We start from the raw sequence: 6,627 nt of genomic DNA on the forward strand, positions 1-6,627 counted from the left end.
AGTATTGCCAGAACAGGTCAACAGAAGATGCTATTGCCACTGCCCTCCATACTGCCCTCTCACACCTGGATAAGAAAGGAACATACATGTATGTGAGGATGCTGTTTGTTGATTACAGCTCAGCATTCAATACCATAGTGCCCTCAAAGCTTGTCATCAAGCTCCAGGACCTGGGACTGAACACCTCCCTCTGTAACTGGATCCTGGACTTCTTGATAGAACCTCCGCAAGTGGTGAGGGTGGGCACCAACATATCCTCTACCCTGACTCTAAACACTGAAGCCCCCCAAGGCTGTGTGCTTAGCCCTGTCCTCTACTCCTTATTTACTCATGATTATGTTGGCAGGCATAACTCAAACTCCATCATTAAGTTTGCGGACGATACAACAGTCATCAGCCTGATCACAGATGGTGAAGAGTCTGCATACAGGGAGGAGGTTGAAACCCTAGCAGTATGGTGCCAGGAGAACAACCTCTCTCTGAACATCAGTAAGACTAAGGAGATGATTGTGGACAGTAGGAAACATCAGGGAGGAAACCACATACCTATTTACATCAGTGGGACTGCAGTGGAAAGGGTCAGCAGCTTTATGTTCCTGGGAGTTAATATCTCAGAGGATTTAACCTGGACCCACCACACCAACACCGTGGTCAAGACAGCACGGCAGCGCCTGTTCTTTCTCCGCAGGCTTGGCATGCCATCACATATCCAGGCCAACTTCTACAGGTGCACTATTGAGAGCATCCTGACTGGTTGCATCACTGCCTGGTATGGGAAATGCTCCACCTGGGATTGCAAAGTACTGCATAGGGTGGTGAAGTCAGCGCAGCTAATTACCGGCTGTGAGCTACCAAACATCGAGGATATCTACTCAGCTAGATGTCTGAAGAAGGCCAGGTCCATTCTCAAGGACCCCAGTCATCCCAGTCACAAACTGTTTTCCCTCCTACTGTCCGGTAAACGGTACCAAATCATTTCATCCAACAGACTATGGAACAGCTTCTACCTCCAGGCAATAAGACTGCTAAATAGCCAACCTGCAGCTCCTTTAGCAAATCACCTGTAATGGCTACATGGACACACAGTTTTCACTGTATTCAGCATAGCCGCACTACCTGTATATATTGCATACACCATGGACACATAGCAGCCCTACTCATATTGAGTTTTATTCAATTTCTATTACATCTATTATTATGTAACCTTATTTTCATAACCTCAATTTTGTGATTTTTGTGTTTTTGTGATTTGTATGATTTCTGTGATTCTTGTGATTTTTGTGAGCTTGCAGAACAGACATTTCATTGCCAGCAACTACTGCTGCACGCTGTACTGTTGTGCATTTGATAAATAAACTTTGATTTGATTTGATTTGAAGTGTTAATCTCACAGGGCTATAAACACTCCCAGAGCACTGAAGCATGTGCTGCCAATGCAAAATGTCTTTTCTATGCAAATTATCTTCCTGGGTTCAGCAGCTCTTGCACCCAGTCAGTGCTGGAAACACAGGCTTGGTGGTGTGTGTTGTGACAGAGCAAGATGAGCAGTTTAGCATGAACACTCCCAGAACAGCAGGAGTAGACAGAGAGCAGCTTTCTAAGGAGAATAGAATGAGACACAATCAGCTGAGACCTTATTCCACTCAACACAGCTTGAATGGAGTGGAGTGTGGAAAGTCTGGTTAAAGCAACACTTGGCTCTGTGTGTTCAGACACTTTACTGGTTGAGGTGATACCATGTTTAACAAAGACTGAAGCATGCAGATACAGTTTTATTTCATAATCCACAATCAGCTATCCACAATCAGCTATAAAATCACATTTTACTTAAGCTAAACACTTAAAAACAGGTTTCTTGTTTAATTAGAGCTCCACAGTTTATATCTCAGACAGAGGTTCGATCTGTTTTCCCTTGGCTAAGGGCTGGATCCTCTAACAGGTGAAATTCCATCATTGAACTTTATAGTTCTTTCAACACAGAAACTGTCAACAATCTTCATATCCAGACTGACTCTGTCTATCATGGTCCTGAAAAGATCATGTTTATAAAAGGTTGTGCCTCAGATCTCTTCAGAGATTCATAAGTCTTACTCTGCTGACCACACTCAGCTGAGAGAACCTCATCAGCCCCTGTCAACCATTCACTTGCAACCCCAAGTGGTTTAGTTCTGTAACTACAGCCTCTCCACCGTTTCCTATTGCCAGCTAGGGACTCTATGTCACAAACCATCGTTCAACTTATACTATAGTTAACGAGCTATTGAACTTAATTGACTAGTTTTGAAAGTAGTAGGCACCACCATTAGCATTGTCAGCTCTAAGCTCTAAGATCATATACATGCTGATCTCTGGGTTTACATTAGAAACATTTAGACACACGCTGCTCTCTGGGTTTACATTATGTACATTTAGACACACGTTGCTCTCTGGGTTTACATTATGTACACTTAGACACAGTCTGAGATACAGTATATCAGCTATATTACCCTGTAACACCTGGGAGAGAAGAAGGTTGCTGCTGGAAAGCTGTTAATTAGACCAGTAGGGGGAGCTAACTCTGTGGGGTGTGTGGGTCCTAATGCCCCAGTATAGTGACGGTCAACATATACTGTACAAAGGTGCCATTCTTCGGATGAGAACTTAACAAGGTGCTGACTCTATAGGTCATTAAAAATCCCAGCGTGTTTATTGAAAAGAGTAGGGGTGTTACCCCTGGCATCCTAGCAAAATTTCCCCTGTCCTTTACCCATCATGGCCTCCTCCTGAGACACTTTGGTTGCTGTTGCATCATCCAGATAGGGCTACGCTCCAGTGGAGTTCCCATTCCCTGTAAAGCGCTTTGAGTGTCCAGAGAAGAGCCATATAAATTAAATATTAATAATAATTGGAGGTGGACCTTGTCAGGCAGCTCCAATCCCCCTAGGGAAATCTGCAGCACAACATTGTGTCCTGATATTGTCATGCCCTCTACAGCTGGAGGGCGCTCTTACTCTGTCCTGTGCCTAGTTTCCTGTGCTTTGCTTGTCCTTCCGGTGTGTCTTTATCTGGGGCTATATATTTCCGGGTCACGCTTTCGTCCTCACCCATTATTGAGGGTTTAGATGTCTTGAGACCCGCCTAGCACCAGGTCACTCCTGTCCATGGCCTGAGGGCACAGGTTTCTATACAGCATTTCCTGAACAGCTGAGCCCGGCCTAATGCCCGTCTCGCTGCTATGCATAGGGACTTTTTTCACTCTCCTGCCATTCCACGGTGCGTCCTTTCCCACATCCTTGACAGAATGCTGAGCCTACTCTAGACCCCGCCAGTGTTTTTTTTTTCTTTTTGTTTCCTGGCTTTTGGATTTTTTTTTTCTTTATGCCTTTCCGACATCCGTGACAGATAGAGTGGTGTGGGCAGAAGAGACCAAAGACTATACTCCTCATGGAATCAGTCCCATGGGAGGAGGGCTTATGATAGATAGAGGCTGAGATTATCAGAATGTAGAGAAGGTGGCTGGAGACCCTTCATCTACCCTGTGGTACTGGGATGCAGAGGCTTTACAAGTGCAGGTACATCGTCATTACACCTTCTCAGAGATTTGGGATTGGCAGGCATAACACTGAATAGGGCAGTAAAGGATCTAATGGAAAAGGCGGAAAAAGGAAGGTTCTGGCTATGGGTGAGGAGTAGAGCTGGGGGCCCAGAAACCCTAACAGTAGGCCAGTAGGAAATGCAGTTGGCAAAAGCCATGTAGGTTAATATGCACCTGAATTGATGACTTTATTATTATATTTAAACAAAAGTTGAAAAATTGAAAACTAATGGGTAAAAGACATTGTTAACAAAAACAAAAAACAAATCTCATACTGAAATCGATCAATGGGTCTTTAGGTTGAGTATTGAAATTGTGATTAAAAAATTCACTGTACTGATGGGAAGAGATAATTTGTATTTCAAGACAATGGGATGCCATTAGAAGGGGGTGAATAATTTTGCAAGTCAGTGTTGTAAGAAAACCGGCTCAGGGACGCCAAATATGTAATGTAGTGGCTCTCTGAAGGCACCAGTTCTGTAGGGTTTGGGCATTTACTGAGACAATTATTAATTGTAGCAGTAAACCACAAAGTTGATTCTTTTGATGGCTTTAGAATCCAACCATGCGACATAACTCAAACAACGCGCACACACAGGTACCAATACACGAGGATACATTTATTAATACATAGAATATGCATATAAACCTAACAGATCTTATCGAGAGGGTTATCAGAATACAAAAGATATATATTCAATCAGTTACGAAGAGTTACACATCAAGAGGACATACGTTCAGTATATCATTCATTAAGACCGTTTCGTAAATGAACTTGGTTATAACTTCTACATTAGATACTCAAAACAAGTACATAACTCTTAGGAATTAAATTGATATCAACTGGTTGGGATAACAATTGAATTCTCGAGCTGTAATGCATTGAAGTTGAATACTCATCCAATCTCTGGGGATTCAGATCTCCTGCAGGCACAAACAATCAGCTGCAGGCTTGTTGCTGTCCAATCCGCGCTCTCTGGCTCCGTGCCAGGCTGTGCTGTGCGGCTTGCGACGGTGCGCTGCTGATGCTCACTGACCGGCTAGTTAGTGTTGGCTTTAACTAGCAAAGTTTGTGCACAGGAGAGAAGATGACTGTGGGTCCCAGCAAGTCAGGAAGAGGACCGGTTCATTCCTGATGAAGAGCTAGCTCTGAATAGTGATTCAACTGTCCACAGTTCTGACCTGTTCACGAGGCCTGCTGCTAGTGCTAACCTCGGGTGGATCCTCTGGTTATTCTCTGGCAACCTCCGCTCTAGACTCTTAGAACAAAGGAAAGTTCTGGCACTCGGACACACTGGCCGTTCCGTGGTTGTCCGGGCTGAGTCTCAGGATGGTCAGGAGGCGCGCTGCGAGAATGTCCTGCCCTTGGGAGCCTTCTGCTCCTGGGCTGTCCTGCCCTGGAATTCTCCTTTGAATTCCCTTTAGAATAGTCCACAGAATCTTACTGAATCTCTCAGGCTCTCTGTGTTTCCTGTTTTTACCTGGAGGAACTTCAGCTCGTTAATTGGCTGAAAGTTCCATGGGCATCAGAGTCCCACGTGGGTTACTCGGCCCTACCAGTCCCTGATTGGTTGATCAAGGTGAGATATGAGTCACTTACTCCTGACACTTAGGAATGCAGTCCAGATGTCCATCTGGCACTCCCTAGACAGATAGGCGCCAATGGATGACCATTGATCATGATAGCCAGGCTTAGCTAAGTGAACCCCCCTTTGGGAGCTGTCCTAGGAAACCTTATCAAAAGAAAACATCTTAAATCAGCCTGCATGAATACTTTCTCTGTGGCTGCACCACAGAGATGAACAGAGAGATGAGGCCTAATTTGGGAAAGCTTAGAAACACTTAATTCTTTCTTATTAATAAGCCTCGCCGCTACAGTGTATACTATTCAAGTGAATTGATGATGCGGTTTATGTATAGAGCCATGGATCCAACAATAAACAAATTTGTATTCATTCTCAATTTTATTGTGAATATCTGTCATGACAACAGAAGTTGTAGTTTTCTGCTTCTGAGACCATATAATAAATTAAGGGAAATCCAGGCCACCAGGGTTATCACTTCTGTTCATTCAAACATCATGATAGGATCTTTAATGACCAGGTAGTCAGTTCCTCAGTGTGACAGCTCATCAAATGGACAGTATCTCCTACAGCACAGTGTCTTCTGTCGCCTTTTAGGGGGCATTCAGTCATAATCCTACAGAAGGCAGTTTCACAACACTGGCTCCTCAGCCAAGACCGGATACTGCATGTCTGAATCTGCGGATCTCATGCAGGATTACTGCAATTTCCTGGAAATTTGGTCCAAGAATTCTGTTCCACCTACTGGTCCACCAACACCTCTCACAGCAGCAAACTGCCTTGGATAGGAGATCTCTGATCTCAGTACTGACACAATCTAAACTTGCTGAATTTCTGTAATCCGACAAGATCAGGCTGCAAGGTGGAAGTGCTGCTGTTGGACCTCCACTGGAGTCTTCCAAGAGAAAAGAGAAAAACTACCCTGATTCACTGAAAACAATCTCAAATCCCTAATACTTAGATGGAATGCAAGTTATCAATATCTTTTTTTCTTAGCAAATAATAATCAGTTAATCTTATTATCTCATTATGTCAAAGTCTCTGACTGGGCTCAGTGTACTGATTCAGTCTACAGAGATGTTAAGATACATGTTTTCTTCCCTCCCCTTGACACAGCAACGATTTCTGCCTCCTCTGAGTTCTGGGAGGGAACTACTTGGTCGTGGGTCAGATGGTTTAGGAGGGTTTCCTGAACCTGTTAGTCATATTCTAGGTGTACAGCACATGTGACTAAACCTAAGACCCTGTTATAAGCTCTTTCGATTACAAGACTGAAACCACGTGTCTTAGACATTACTGAAACACCAAGGGAAGGTATAAGACAGGTCTTTTGATTAAGAGGTGATCACCGCATCAACCCTTTAGAGACTGTGTCCTGTGAGACACATCAATGTGGTTATTAACACAATACTTAACAACCCAAATTCAAGATGATCTAAATGTATTCAGATCAGGACTGCACCATTTCAT

This window comes from Atractosteus spatula, chromosome 24 (assembly GCF_055471065.1).
Source record: "Atractosteus spatula isolate fAtrSpa1 chromosome 24, fAtrSpa1.hap1, whole genome shotgun sequence".
Lineage (NCBI taxonomy): Eukaryota > Metazoa > Chordata > Actinopteri > Semionotiformes > Lepisosteidae > Atractosteus > Atractosteus spatula.